Source organism: Rutidosis leptorrhynchoides, chromosome 4, assembly GCF_046630445.1.
Source record: "Rutidosis leptorrhynchoides isolate AG116_Rl617_1_P2 chromosome 4, CSIRO_AGI_Rlap_v1, whole genome shotgun sequence".
Classification (NCBI taxonomy): Eukaryota; Viridiplantae; Streptophyta; class Magnoliopsida; order Asterales; family Asteraceae; genus Rutidosis; species Rutidosis leptorrhynchoides.
Genome location: NC_092336.1, coordinates 402,574,708 through 402,592,279, shown reverse-complemented (window position 1 = coordinate 402,592,279; position 17,572 = coordinate 402,574,708).

The following is a 17,572-nucleotide window of genomic DNA, read 5'->3' as shown; positions in this document are numbered from 1 at the left end:
TCGGCACCAGTATCAAATATAATAGATGCGGATAAGTTATTAATGGTAAACGTACCCGTAATAAGCTCCGGGTCTTCATACGCCTCTCTAGCATTAATAACAAATTCTCTTCCACGTACAGATCCGTTATTCTTCTCTGGATTCGGGCACTGACTCTTATAATGACCATGTTTCCCACACCCATAACAAGTAACAGTGGCCAAGGCAGTTCTATTTGCATTGGTGGCAGGAGTCTTGGTACCGTTTGTATTTGTAGCGGGAACCCTACAATCTTCTGCAAGATGACCTTTTCAATTACAATTATTGCACACCACATTACAATAACCAGAGTGATGTTTGTGGCATCTGTTACATAAAGGATTTCGTCCTTTGTAACCTGAGTTTGAACCGCTAACCGCACCTTGCGTGGTTTCTTGTTTCTTGTTGGATTGTTGATGATTACCTTCCCACTTTCTTTTATTACCCGATGTCTTGACATCGGTGTTCTTATCCAGATTAATCTGGTCCATCAACTCGTTCGCCATGGTGATAGCTTCATGAATAGTCTTGGGTTTGGATGCTGTAACATTTGCCTTGACTTTTTAGGAAAACCGTCTTTGTACAGTTCAATCTTTCGTTCTTCGGTTGGTACCAATTCGGGACATAGCAAAGCTAATTCCATGAATCGCTGATTGTAGTTGGTGAGTTCAGTACCAACAACTTTCAGGCTTCGTAATTCAGCTTCCAACTTCCTAACCTCGTTCCTTGGACAATATTCGTTGATTAGAATTGTTTTGAATTCTTCCCAAGGAGTATCATAAGCTACATCTCCTCCTACGGCCTTCACATAGTTTTTCCACCACGTGAGTGCACTATCTTGTAGGGTGCACAATGCATACTTGGTCATGTCCTTCTCAATACTACCACTGATTTTAAACACAGACTCAATCTTTTCGATCCACCGGGTTAACCAACCGGTCCTTCTGTTCCACTGAATGATGAGGGCTTGCAACCTTGAAAAGTTTTGTAAGTGCACCCCACACGAGGATTTGGGTTAACTGCAGCACCTCTTGCTACCTCGACCATAACATTCTGTCGTTCACTCGCTGATTGATGAGTTCCTGGATTTCTTGTTCCGTCATTCGGTTCAATTGCGCCATAATCTTCAACAAGAATGAAAAAAATAATTATTCACATGGAACATTATAGAAGTAGTATGTATTTACAGTACATCGTAGCTTATTAATAATATGAACCATTTATTATTATAAAAGCCTTTTCTTCTTATTAGCGTTTTATAATTATATCTAGGGTAGTACCTAACCGTTAAAGTTCATACTTAATAGCTTAGTACGAAAATCAATTACTACCACCCAAATAATACTTAACCATGGAAAATTATTGCATATCACACTTCACTATTTTACATATGCTTATCTTACATCAAACATTAAGTAAAACACACTAGTAATATTATACAAAACATTATATGATCCCATGGTTTAAAACAACAGCGCATCATTTAACCCAAAGCGTTTGTGTTCAAAGAAATTGCTTAAAGGTTATCCTGGTTGTCTCCCTGCGTTTTGGCTGAGGAACCGAAGAACTGGATGTCGGGATAGAACTAATAGGAATAGCGGGAATAGGTGTGGAAGTATCTGGTGGAGTTGGTGCGACAACATTCTCTCTAGACTCGGGATTTGGATTTTCCATTTCAGTAGCCTTTCGTTTCTTTCCTCGTTTGAACTTGTCTTTCGTAATTTCCTGTATTTCTTCCTCCTCAGGATCACTTTCTGGTTCCTCTTCAATTGATTCATCCGGAACTTGTGAGTCTTCCCCAAAGGTGTCGTTTTCATTATCGGATAGGTTAATGACTGGAACACCATCTGAAGATTCTGGTTCGGAGTCGCTGAATGTGATAATAAGTTCTAAGCCAGACATCTATCACATAACAACTAGCACGTTAATACCACATAATATTTACATTTTAATTTTTAACCAACAAGGATAAGCAATAGTTTTCGAAATCAAACACGGTCAAAGTCCAGACTCACTAATGCATCCTAACAAACTCGATAAGACACACTAATGCAAATTTTCTGGTTCTCTAAGACCGACGCTCTGATACCACATGTCATAACCCGACCTTAAGAATAAGAACGAATACAATAACATATGATTTCATCGCGAGGTATTGACCTCTATATGCGACATTTTTCAAAAACTGCATTCGTTTTTACAATACAAACCATAGCTTTTATTACAAATACAAGGTTTAAACAACTTAATAATGATTATCGTTTAGCGATAATCTTAGACTTACAAACTTTACATGTGATAATAACAATACGACCTCCAACATATTTTACATTACAAATCCTCCGATATGCAGTTTTATTTTTGACACAAATATGCATACTCAAGATCTTGCTTAAATTCAACATTTTGCAGCGGAAGCTTTTAGTTATCACCTGAGAATAAACATGCTTAAAATGTCAACATAAAGTTGGTGAGATATAGGTTTAATGTCGGCAGCGTTATAAATATAGACCATAAGATTTCATATATAAACGTTTTAATAAAAATATTCTAAGTTGTTGAGCACTTGATAACCATACTTAACATTTAATCAACGTCGCATGTTCCCTTTATTATGAAATCTTACTACACCGTACCAAGTGTAGTCACCGAAACGAAGTACTGTGCAACCGTTGAATACTGGTCGTCCAGTCCGGTTGGGGTTGTCAGGCCCGATAGATCTATCAACAGGATTCGCGTTTACAATACCTCATGTAAATAATAGTTACCAAGTTACAGGGAAGTATGCCAGTGGTACAACTCAACGTAGAATATATATTTTTAATCACTTGTGTCCATAACGTAAATCATAAAATGCATGTATTCTCATCCCGACATATTTAGAGTTTAAAAGTGGGACTATATACTCACTTTTGCCTTGAAGGTAATAAACACGACATTGGTCTCCGATTGATATCACAAACCTAACCATATATATAATATATCAACATATTTTCTTTTCAAGTAATCGTTATATATATATATATATATATATATATATATATATATATATATATATATATATACTTTTAATACTTTTAATATTTTTTTAGTCCGTAGTTAGCAGTCCGATGTTAGTGGTCCACAATTAGTTGCTTAAATAAAATAAATAAAGACCCCATCGTATTCGTATTGATCAGAATTAATCTCGACCCATGGTACCATGTTGTCAAGTGACGTGTTGCGTACATAAAGTACCGTGTTGTCAAATGACGTGTTGCGTACAATCATGAGGTCTTATGATTAATCTTCTCGTATTGTTTACGGGTGGTCCTGAAATATATAAAATCAAATCATAAGTAAATATATATTAAATATTATGTTAATTAGCCAAGATATGATTAATCCGATTTTGTCATAATATGATATATTACAGGTCTTGAAGTGTTTTTAAAAATCAAATTAGAAGGATCTATTTAGTTTGCGAACAAGTTTGAAATCACTCAAACTATGTTCTTGTTGTTAAAATTTTACAACACAAAATAAGATAGCTATATAAATATGAATCGAATAAGGTTATGAATAAGGTTACTACCTCAAGTTACTTGGACAAAGCTACTGGAAAAGGTAAGAAAAATCTTGGAATCAAAAGAGTGGTGGAGTGGGATTGAAAGATTGGAAGTAATCTCCTTGAAATCGGATGATTATATTGATACGTTCTTGAGTAGGTAAATGAAGAGAGATTAGGGAGTGAATTAACTTGAAAGAAAATTGGAAATGAAATTGTATGTGTGTGTGTGCAAAATAGCATGATTATGGAATGGATATATAGGAGATTTAGTTTGTTCTCTTGCACAAAAGTCACACATGAGGTTAAATGAATGGTTCCCACATGTAACATCATGTCTAGTGGCTGATCATTGAAGTTTATTGTTGGTATATACCAATAGTAATTACGTATAGAAGCTGGGAATGATACGGTTACATATACCCTAGATATACTTGTAGAAATTTTGAGGAATCGGAACGAGAATTCAAATATGGACGGGTTTATAACTGTAAAAGAGGCTCAAAACTGGGCTTTTATTTTTGGGTCAAACCGGGCCAAAATAAAATTTTAAGACATTTTTAATAAAGCAATGTTAGCCAGGGGCTCGACCCCAGCCAGGGGCTCTGCCCCTTAGACCCCGCCAGGGGTTGCCACCCCTTCGACCCCGCTTATCGGGGGCGCTGCCCCCGAACCCCCGTCATAATCAAGATAAGTTCAAACAAGTGTGCACTCCACACTTCCCCAAACTTGATCGATATTTATCAAGATTATTTTGGTTACAAATTAATCCCATTACACTAAAATCATATTGGTGACATAGATCACCAACACATTATAGATTGTAAGTATATATGTCAAAGAACGTTACATATAGTTATCGTTTTGAAAACTTAAGTTAGTGGTCTCAAAGTATACTTATAACTTATTGTTGTTAGTTCACAATGAAATGTTAAACCATCCTTAAATCATGTTAAATATGTATAGATATGTACATATATATAATCGTATAATTATCGTGTGTTATATAGTTCGTGATATCATCGGTCAAATTGGACGGTCAAACGTTGTGTGAAACTCTTTTCAAAAACATAAGTCTCAACAGTTTGGATTGCTTATCATGTTGGTAAGGTTTATTTTATGTAAATATTAATCTCATAAGTATAAAATGATCGGAAAAATCCGGGTCGTTACAGTGGCTGTATGAACAATGGTAGTAACGATGTGGTTTACAGTCCCACATGACTATAAAAATTTAGATCCTTTAGGAAATTGGATCTTTATGAAAATATTTGATCTTTTGAAAATTCAATCTAGCTTTTACCCTAGATAAGTTTTCTGGAATAACCCTTCACCGGTGTTTGCAAAATATTTTTGTGGGTTTTGTGGGTTTTAGATTTGAAAATTTTTGCTCAAAACTTATGGTTTTGTGTCACCCACTTGCTAACCTTGTATTAGGAAAGCAACACATCCAGTTTACTTGCTCCGTATATTACCTTTAGGTAAACTACCGTCGGATTGTAAAGGAAAGCGTTGAACAAGCAACTGTTAAGGCAATGTCTAATGACATGCTTTTGATTATGGTCTATATCGTGTCGGATGCAATTACTATCCTTTGTAGGATCAATAGTAAAGATTACCCTATAGTTTTTCAGTCTGGCACAAGGTCCTGTCTTCAACCATGCTATGCAACCACCGTTCTTACGGTTGACACCCGATTTAGTTCAGGTGATCTAATGAATTCCAGGTGAATTCCTAGGATTTTACGTTCAATGGTAATGAACGCATTGAAAATAGGGTTTCAGAAAACAAATCGGTTTGTAATTTTGATCAAAATATTTTCTCGTTCAAGCTTGAGTTTAGATATCATTGAATTCCATGAGTTTGTAATTCTCAATCTTTAATTCTCAATCCTTTCTGGGGATCTGATTCATTAGTCTTATAAGCTAATTTGCACGGTGCCCCCCATTGTACGAGACAAATCCTCTCATGGTTAGGATAAGTCTGACCACTTGGCGACCCTGTTTGATGCTGAGGTCCGTGGATTTCCAGATGATTTTCGAGAAAACTTTTCAAGATTTTTCGTAGTCTCTACAACTGGTCTGGACGACAACTTCCTGACCTAAATCAAGAAGCGCTTGTCTTTTTTCTCGAAAGACTTTACTTCCTTTTAAATTCCATTTATATTACAATAAACTGGGTAAAACTGATTAATATCGTCCAAAACAAAAGTATCTTCAATTATTTGTACAAAAATGTGTGATATATGTTCTAAATAACTTGGTAAATTTTTCCCACACTTGGCTTTTATTTCCCTTTCTTTGCCTTTTTATTCTCCTCTATTCCATTTTAAATGAATTCAAGCATTTTGGGTTGTTTCTCAATTTATGTCCTTTCCGAGGTAATAATAATTTCAGTGTTAACACCTAGTTTTATCGTTCATAAATATGTATAAACATGATTTTGAATTCATTTATTTGAAAAAAATTTAAAATTTTTACTAGAATTGGGTAGTCAGTATATAAGACTAGGGCTATTCTTTATTATCAGAGAGCACTAGATTCTAATACAACTACTGCGTTACTAGTATTTTTAATGGTAACCAAGTGTTTAAATTAAAATTTTAAAACCCGAAAGAATTTAACCCCTTCTCACACTTAAGATCTTGCAATGCTCTCATTTGCAAGAAATCAGTAGCAATTTAAATTATTGAGGGTGATTAGCGTAGAAAAATGATTAAATTTTACCAAAGTTTCCAAACATATTGTTGTTTGTGTTGAATGATAAATGGTGCACATCATTTGTTCATTCCGTCTGTTGTTACTTCACACTTGGTTTTCGTTTTGTCGTCAAAATTAATAGCTTTTGCTGAACTTAATGCCAGTCTTTGAAAATGCGCTTTTTTACCCTGTTGTGTACATGAGATAAAATACATACAATACAAATATAAACATGTATGGTAATTTGAAATGGGACTTAATATCCCACTTTCAATTTACAAAAATGAAATATTAGTACAAAATAATAAACATATTAAACATTACATAAAAGTATCACAATGTTAAATGTTTAACATAAATAGATAAAAATAATAAAAGATAAGACATCACCAATGGAACACTATTGATTTGGATAGGGATTCCGGTTCATATCATCGTTCGGGTTCCACGGTTGGTGATAGGTGTTCTGATAGGCTTGATTGGGGTCGTACAGGTCATAGGGTGGTCGCATGTCGGGTTGATGTGGTGGATAGTAAGCAGGTCAAGTCAGGATGTAGTTATTTCGTACCTGATATGATAGCTGGCTCATGATTTGGTGCTGATGAACTTGCCAGCTATCATGTTGGCGTCGCCTGAAAGTCTCATACTCATTCGCGGCTTGCCACTGATCATACCGACGATGCATATCCTCATTAGTCATTTCTACCTCATCTATACGCTGGAAAACGTCAGTAGCACTATCCCTAATGACATCCTTAATGTCATCCGCTTCCTCCATCTCATCATCCGAACCTCTCGCTACCTGTGGATGGCGGCCCTGATATGGTATTGCCTGATTGCGTCTCCTATTCAATACATTTGCACCTTGATAGACTTGCAAATCTAAAGTCTTGTCTTGTTCCCTAACCACCATCATTGGACCCCCTTATTCCCTATCTACACCTAAATACTCTCCAATGAGAGTAACAAAAATACCTCCTCCTACTATTCCCCCTTCCGGTATACCTTCCACCATTTTGGACAGATAAAAACCAACACAGTAGGGGATATTAACAAAGCTTCTAGTGTCTCGAATGCACTTAAGGTAAAATAAATCGTTTAAGGTCATTTTCTCCTTGTTGTTACCTCTTTGTGTAATCGAGTTTGCTAAGAATCTATGTATTATACGAAGCTCGGCTTTATTAATATCTAAATAGGAGTGTCTTCCTCCCCGTGTAAACACATTAAAATTTGACATACGCCTCCAGATGGCGTTAGCGTCAAAATTTCTATCTACCCTCTCACCATGATAAATAAAATTTGTACAATCAGGTGATAGTAATTCAGCGGGAGTGTAAATCTGTAAAGCCCTGGCCATGTCCATCATGGACATCCTGTATATCCTATGGCCAAGTAAAAATCTAAGAAAACTCTTAATGTCTAACCTATCTACATCCTTATTAAAAGCTATAGTACTCATTAGCTCAACACACCACTCTTTATATACAGGCCTACGAGTGGTAAATAAACGTTCCCAATCGGAAAAAGAAGAGCTGTCATACCTTTGGATTAGATGCTGTCTAACTGGGTTAGCTAGGTGGATCATTTCCAAAGGCTCCCAATCTATTACCCTTGGTACTTCTACATTTTTGGTCCAAAGCTTAAATTTGTTACTTTGGTACGTCGGGTAATCTCTCCAACTTCTATCAAATCTTAAATTGGGATGCAACTGTTCTTCATGAATTGTTGGGTGTTCTATTATATGGTGAACGGGAAATACTACGTAGGCAATAAAAAATTGTGGTTCTGGTTCATAGTATGGCACGTGTTGATCATAATGTTGTTGTTGTTCAGGTTGTTATTTCGGTTCGTGATATTGCATCTCTAGCTGTGGTTCCGGATCAGGTTGCCTAAACGATGATGCACCGTCCGTATCTGTATTTCTCTGCAAAACACATTAAACACAAAATTTGTGCATCCAAATATGCATTAGTATACAAATAGAGGATGGTCTAGTATTTTTTCCATTTCTTTATTTATTTTTGCGGGATTTGCTTAGCAAAATAACAAATTAAAACAATTACAATAACATGTTTAATCCATATTAAACTTATACTCATTTTCATATTTTTATCAATTCTACACATTTTCAAATAATCATATATGAAATGTTTACAAAGTTCATAAGCATTCAACTCAAATAACATGTCAAAATAATCATTACTACCAATTAGACAAGTTTCAAATGGCATTTATATCAAATTAATCATGTTCATGAATTTTAGACTTAAAAAGTCCACTTTAATTCTCAAAAATCATGTTTAGGATCAAAGTTTGGATCATTTAGCTACCTAAACATGTTACACTACTTAATTTAGCACTAATTCATAACAAAAATCGGCCATAACCTGTTTATATCAAAAAGCCCCAAATTGCTCAAGAACACAAACCCTAGATTTCTAAAAATTTTGAAGTTTTTGGCTTCAAATCATGTTAAATAGCATCAATCTAGGTTATACATGCATGATATACTAACAATTTAACTCTACCTACACTAGAAATTAACAAAATCAAACTATTACAATTAATTAAAATTATCACAAAAAGTAGAAAATTTATGAGTTTAGGGGTGAATTTTTACCGTCCTGCTTCCCCATCTGAGAAAACACATGATTATAGCGGATTATTGTGACAAATTTCGTTGATTTTGGTGAAAATTTGGTGAAATTTGAGGGTGTTTGGGAGAGTTTTCGTGTATGTGTGTGTTTTGATGTGTGGATACAGAGCAGTCGACTGGAACTTAACAATCTGTCTAGCTTTTTGATGTCATGCGATCGCATGGCTTTGCTGTGTAAACCCCATGCGAACGCATGGGGTCTGATCTTTTTTTTTTTATATAAAATCTTTTACTTATAAAATAATTAATTAATTTTAAAAATTTGTTTTCTTTTAGAATGAGGGCGTTTCGAATCTTTATCCTAGTTTGTCTCTCGAAAAACTTTTAAAATTTGTCACTTTAAAGCGTTGTTTTAAAAGCAAAGATTTTTGGTTTTTTAAATATTTTTGGCATACTTTAATTTAATAAGATTAAAAATAATGATAACAATTTTTCTCATCCCTCCCTTGGGTTAAGCAATTTCGTTTCAACGACCTAGTCTTCAACACACGATGAATTTTAGGTATCAAATTTTTAACATAATTAAAATGCATAAAATTAAAAATTCATATTAATATCATTAATATTTTTATACATTAATCCTACAAGCTTGTATTAAAAATATTAATTTTTAAAATATTTAAAAACTTAAATATATTGGTTTTAAAAATTTACAATAATAATTTAATATTAATTTAAAAACAAGGTAAAAATTAAAATTAAAAATCTTTTTGGTCTTTTATCCCACTTTAATCAATCAAATATTATCAAAAATATACATCCCTCTTTTGGGTAAAGTAATTTCGGTTATTTTACCAGTTTTACTCCTGACGAATTTTTGAAATATTTTGGATTGATTGATTAAAGATATTTATACCTTATGAATAAACGGTAAATTTCGCAGTGATGTAATAAATTTTTGTAGGATATCAATAATTTCGGTTTCGCATACCTAATTTTATTGAATATCAATTTAATACTTTATAGCGAACGATTCAGCGTTTATTATCAAAATGTTAAAAGTAATAAATAAAAACAAATAAAAACTGTACATACTTACCTGTGAGATAGAATTCTTAGAGATCTGCTTTAGCCGACTCATAGGAGAGTCGTGTGATTTGGTTTTCCATAGCTACATAAGTGTAACCTCGATTCTTCAATAACTTTTCTTCTAAACATATAAACGGTCCTTCTCTGCATAGAGTAACAAATTCGGTATTTAAATATGTTTGATTGTTCAAACATTTACCTTCGTGTGACCATTTTCCGCATTTATGACATCTTTCAAGGTGTCGTGCTCTTCTTTTTGTTGCAGATTTTGATTTTCCTTTACCAAAATGTGTCTTATAATGATTCTTCCTGAGTTCTTTCCTCACTTCGTCCATTTTGCCACTTATGAATGATACCGGTTCACTCGGGAAGATGTTATTATTAAGTTTAGTAACCATAGCGTGTAGTAGTAGACCATGTTTTAGATCAAAAGAATTCTTCATCTTGTAAAAGCTAAAAAAATAAAAATTCAGAATGGGGGGAGAAGACTAGTTCTTTAGGGTCTGCTAGGGAAAGACCATTCGGATTTCATTCTCGAGAACTACATGAAAACATAAAATCTAACTCTAACAGAAATATATATTATCCTTAAAAAGACTTGATTCTCCCCACACTTAGTTAGTTGTGGTGTCGAAATTGTGATTAACTTCATTTTTAATTGGACTATCAACAACTTGTATATCTCTGACTTTTGCTTCAAGCCAATTGTTGATTTCCTCTGTAACTTTCACAAATTCAACTAACATTGCCTTTTCTTTAGGCGACAAATTGGATACTAATCGGTTACATAACTTAAAGTTCCCCTTAATCCTAGCATCTTGAATCCGTTTATAAAGTTTCTTCGTTGAACTGTCAAAAACGGGTTCATCTAATTTCGTATCAACAACGGGGTTCTTTGTTATCAGGTCATCATTGGTTGTTGCTTCATCTTTCTCACACTTAGGCGTTTTTATTTGTTCAACAGTTTTGGTTGGTGGAGATCTAAACTTTCGGTTCACAAAGGTAACCGATTTGTCACCATCCCTAAGTGTCATTCTACCTTCTCTTACATCAATGAATGCTTCGGTGGTTGCTAAAAATGGGCGACCTAAAATTAGAGGAATATCAAGGTCTTCCTCTATATTAATAACTATAAAGTTTGCAACAAAGTCAAACTTCCCACTTTAATAAGTAAATTATTGACTATTCCAACCGGGAGTTTAATGGTTTGATCAAATAATTGAACACCTATTCTGGTTGGTCTTAATTTACCCACACCTAATCTTTTGTATAAGGAAAGAGACATAACATTTGCACTTGTTCCTAGATCTGCGAGCCTATTATACATAACACCATCATTAAGCAAGCAAGAAACAATAAATTCACCTGAGTCTCCTACTTTAGTGAGTAGAGTTGGTTTGTTAACCTTTTCCAAGTGATCTTTTCTTCGTTCTTTCACTTCTACTTGAACTTCTTGTTCACATTTTTCTTTGTTTCTTGGAATGGGAGGTTTGTATAGGAATTCTTCTTCATCACTCCAATTTGAAGCTTCCCCGTCTTCCAATTTTGGTTTTTCATATGTTGTTGATAACATATTTATGTTTTCATTCTAAGGGTTTTCTTAAGTGGTGAAATTATGATTGACTTCATTGTCAACTTCCATCGGACCATGTATGTAATCTTTAACTCTGTGACCATTAACTTTAAATTCAATCCCATTTGAATTTATTAACTCTATTGTTCCGTATGGGAAAACTCTTTTGACTATGAATGGTCCAGACCATCTTGATTTCAATTTTCCAGGAAATAGCTTGAATCGTGAATTAAAAAGAAGAACTCAATCTCCTTCCTTAAATCCTTTTGAACTTCTGATTCTTTTATCATGTCATTTCTTCGTTCTTTCCTTATAGATTAATGAATTTTCGTATACTTCATGTCTTAATTCTTCTAATTCATTTAGTTGACTTAACCGTACACGTCCGGCTTCATGCAAATCAAGATTACATGTCTTCAAAGCCCAAAATGCTTTATGCTCAATTTCTACTGAAAGGTAACATGCTTTTTTGTAAACAAGTTTAAAAGGTGTGGTTCTAATTGGAGTTTTGTAGGCTGTTCTAAAAGCCCAGAGTGCATCCTCCAATTTCATGGACTATTCCTTCGGATTTGATCCTACGGTTTTCTCTAGAATACGTTTTAAAGCTCGGTTGGCATTTTCAACTTGTCCACTTGTTTGTGGATGATAAGCGGTTGAGATTTTATGAGTTACTCCATATCTTTTGAGAACTTTCTCAAGTTGATTATTACAAAAATGAGTACCCCGATCACTTATTAAAGCTTTCGGTGTTCCAAACCTAGCAAAGAGATGTTTTATGAAATTGACTACAACGCGTGCATCGTTAGTTGGGGGAGCTTGTGCTTCCGCCCATTTAGATACATAATCAATGGCAACGAGAATGTAGAGATTATTATGAGATTTTGGAAATGGACCCATAAAGTCAATACCCCAAACGTCAAATACTTCACATACTTGAATGACATTTTGTGGCATTTCATCACGTTGACTTATTTTTCTGGCCCTTTGACATGCATCACAGGATTTACAGAGAAGGTGTGCGTCTTTGAAAATTGTAGGCCAATAAAATCCAGCGTCATAGACTTTTCTTGCTGTAAGTTGAGGCTCATAATGCCCTCCTGTTGGCCCTGTGTGACAATGGTTTAAGATTTGACTAGCTTCATCTCCGAATATGCATCGGCATATTATTCCATCGGGACAACTTTTAAACAAATGTGGATCTTCCCATAAATAGTGTTTTATATCACTAAAGAATTTCTTTCGTTTTTAGTACAACAACCATTTTTCAAGGAATCCACATACTAAGTAGTTTGCATAATCTGCAAACCATGGAATTTCACTATAATCTATTTTCAATAGATATTCATCAGGAAAGTTATCTTGTATAGCCGATTCATTTAGAACTTCTAATTCAGGATTTTCAAGACGAGAAAGATGATCAGCGGCGAGATTTTCTGCTCCCTTTTTGTCTCGGATCTCAATATTGAATTCTTGTAAGAGTAAGATTCAACAGATTAATCGTGGTTTCGCATCTTGTTTCGAAAATAGGTATCTAAGAGCAGAATGGTCGGTATAGACCACCGTTTTAGCTAGAACTAGATATGAACGAAATTTGTCCAAAGCAAAGACAATAGCAAGGAGTTCTTTTTCAGTAGTTGTGTAATTCGTTTGTGCTCCTTGTAACATCTTACTAGCGTAATAAATAGGTTAAAATCGTTTTTCAATTCTTTGTCCTAAAACGGCTCCCATTGCAAAATCACTTGCATCGCACATGAGTTCAAATGGTAGATTCCAATTTGGAGTTACCATGATCGGCGCATTAGTGAGTTTTTCTTTAAGAATATTAAAAGATTTGATGCATTCATTTGAAAAGATAAATGGAGCATCCTTTTCTAGGAGTTTATTCATAGGAGTGGCAATTTTAGAAAAATCTTGTATGAAACGTCGCTAAAAACCGGCATGCCCTAGAAAACTCCTAACTCCTCTAACATTTGTGGGATGTGGAAGTTTAGCAATTATATATACTTTAGCTCTATCCACTTCAATTCCTTCCTTTGAAATTTTATGACCAAGAACGATGCCTTCTTTAACCATGAAATGGCATTTCTCCCAATTAAGTACTAGATTTGATTGTTCGCATCTAATAAGCATTCGTTCAAGATTAACTAGACATGTTTCAAAATTATCACCAAAGACTGAAAAGTCATCCATGAAAACTTTCATGCATTCTTCTATCATGTCATGAAAAGTTGCCATCATGCACCTTTGAAAGATTGTAGGGGCGTTGCAAAGTCCAAATGGCATGCGTTTGTAAGCAAAAGTACCATAAGGGCACGTGAAGGTGGTTTTCTCTTGGTCCTCGGGTGCTATTGGAATTTGAAAATATCCGGAAAACCCGTCAAGAAAACAATAGTAACTATTCCCAGCTAACCTTTTCAACATTTGATCAATGAAAGGTAAGGGAAAGTGATCTTTTCTGGTGGCGTCATTTAATTTTTTATAATCAATACAGACACGCCATCCTGTTACAGTCCTAGTAGGAATAAGCTCATTTTTTTCATTTGTGATGACAGTCATGCCACCCTTCTTAGGTACACATTGACCTGGGCTTACCCATGGACTATCAGAGATTGGATAAATTAAACCTGCATCTAGCAGTTTAATAATTTCTTTCTTAACAACATCTTGCATATTAGGATTTAGTCTTCGTTGGCGTTGCACATAGGTTTTATGACCTTCTTCCATATGGGTTTTATGTGTGCAATATGAAGGACTTATGCCTTGTATGTCATGAATCTTCCATGCAATAGCTGGTTTATGAGCTTTTAGCACAGAAATGAGTTGAGATTTTTCATTTTCCGTAAGAGAAGATGTGACGACCCGTCCTTATCCACCTGGACGAAGTCATCAACATTTGGTCCCATTGCGATGATCGACTCCATGTAATGTCCTTAAATTGAGCAGATGCACAGCGGAAGACTTAATTCGTACCTGAGAATAAACATGCTTTAAAGTGTCAACCAAAAGGTTGGTGAGTTCATAGGTTTATCATAACAAACATTTCAATATTTTAATAGACCACAAGATTTCATAATCATAAACATAATACACTCTCAAGTGTATGTAAAGCATTCTAAGTGGTTGAGCACTTGGTAACCATACTTAACATTTAATCAAAGTCGCATATTCCCTTTATTATGAAATCTCACTACACTGTACCAAGTGTAGCCTACAAAACGAAGTACTGTGCAACCGTTGAATACTGGTCATCCAGTCCGGTTGGGGTTGTCAGGCCCGATAGATCTATCAACAGGATTCGCGTTTACAATACCACATGTAAATAGTAGTTACCAAGCTATAGGGAAGCATGCCAGTGGTACAACTCAACGTAGAATATATTTTTATGTACTTGTGTCTATTTCGTAAATATTTATAAAAGCAGCGCATGTATTCTCAGCCCAAAAATATATATTGCAAAAGCAATTAAAAAGGGAGCAAATGAAACTCACCGTAAGTCAAGCATGCAAATCAGCAATTACGATTTCGGGTTCGTGTGCGATTGTTCTGAGACGAGTGATTAAAGTTAATAGAGTATACTTAGAGTCTATACAACACCTGGTTAATAAATTTGGGTTGTATTTAAGTTAATGTCATGTACATTAATGTGTTCGATTTAAAATAACAATTTTTTTTATTCCACCACTGATTTTATACTTCTATCTTTTATTATATTTGAAATATCGCTACATGTATATATACAAATGAGACTATATTTTCCAGTAGCATGTATATTATGAATAATATATATAAGTAAAAATCCTTTTTAAATATGAGCTGTTAAGTACTAACACATAAGTAAATAAATGACAATAAAATTTAATAATTCCTTTAAAAAAAATTTGGTTACTATTTTTGTAGCTTGGCAATTGATATGAAAGAAAACTAACATTTTTGTAACTTCATAGTTCCATTTAAACGGAACGAACAAAGACTCTAACTTTTAAATTCTTTCAATTGTCTTATTATATAAATTTTCATTTTCATATCAAATATAAATATAATTGATAAAAATAATTCTAACAAACATATAGAGTATTAGTATACATTTTATTGGCCCTTTTTGTTATTAACGGGATTAATTTTTATGACTCGAACTACTCGTATCGTTATTTAAAATATCAACTTTAACGTTTGATTTTGGTTCTATGATTTGTACGTATATGTGAAAAGTGTAACGAAGACTAATTTATCAACTATTAAGTTATGGTTTGTGATTTTACCTTAATTCTTCAAAGGTTTTGAACCAGAGTTATTTTCACAGTACTCCTATCTCTAGACGTCTTTTCTTTGTATGATTTTATTTGAGTATTATGTTTATGTTTATGAAGTTGAAAGAAAATATAAGGTGGGTAACAAGAAACATGGGTTATATATATATATATATATATATATATATATATATATATATATATATATATATATATATATATATATATATATATATATATATATATATATATGATGTGCATAGTATAGGTTGTCACATACAAACTGGCGATGAGTATGGTGGGCCACAAATAACATGGTGGTGGTTTATGTTAACACGCAAAAAAAAAAAAAAAAAAAAAAAAATTTGACTTTTGAGTCCATGTTGAAAGCTACACAAAAATTCATATGTATCCTCATCTTATTATTATTATTATTATTATTATTATTATTATTACTAGGTATTATTTATTTATTTATTTATATGTTAGTTGTATTAGTATATATATATATATATATATATATATATATATATATATATATATAATTATTGAGTTATAAATATACTTTGCTCGGGTTATATAATATATTATTATAAAGTTCGTAGAGGAATAAAAGTTTACATTTTTAGACATTGAAGTAACTTTAATTTTTAAATAACGTTTGACATGTACACATCAAATAATTAAATAGATTTTAAAACGAAAGGGCTACGCATTCATTCATGAAAGATACATACCGTCTTTCTAGTCATTTTATTTATGATGAATGAGAAGTAAATGAACAAGATGGATGTACATAATTTTTTTTTTCTTTTCTTTTTCACAATAAAGAAAGGATGTGAGGGTACGTTTGATTTGATATGCTAATAAGTAGGATGAATAAAGTGTACATAATTCTCGAAATTGGCAGTAAATTTAGGGATAATGATCATGTTATTTATAACTGTATTTGACCCATTGTTTCTCTCATTGAGAGCTCAAAAGAATAAAATATTATTATTATACCAAAAGATAAGGTTTTTTTACCCTTTAATTGATATTAAATAAATTTAATTCTATTATAGGTTTTCTAAGCCGAATGGTACGACGTGTTTAGTTGTTATTATTAATAGTATATACTTAATTTGTTTCATTAGTATGTGTATTTCACAAAAACATGTAACACTAAATTTCATATAGTTAGAGAGTTGTTAATTATTAGTGTAAATATCTAAACACCGATCTTGCCACTAATGTCGCCACTCATTGCGTAATCATCCATTTGTATTATTGTAAACTAATATATAGTCCAGTGAAATGAACATGTAAGTTTCTAAAAATCATGTCATCTAGCTCTCTTTGTGAAAGGTGGTTTACTCTCAGTAATATGACATTTATTTATGAAAGATCATTTACGACTCATTTAACTTATAATCATCTTGTAACAAATTGTCATTAGTTAATTTAATAAAATTACATACATTTATATATACACATATATTTATATACATAACTATTTACAAACAGTTGTTCGTAAATCGTCGGGAATGGTCGAAGGGTAATTGAATTCATGAAAATAGTTCAAAATTTTTGAGACTCAACATTACAGACTTTGCTTATCTTGTCGAAAATATTAAATCATATATAGATTTTGGTTCAAAATAAGTCGAAATTTTCTGGGTCGTCACAGTACCTACCCGTTAGATAAATTTCGTCCAGAAATTTGAGTGAGGTCGTCATGGTCGACAACTAAAATATTTTCATAATGAATATGAGTTGGAAAAATAGAGTTTTATCATTATTGAGTAATATAGATAAAATGAT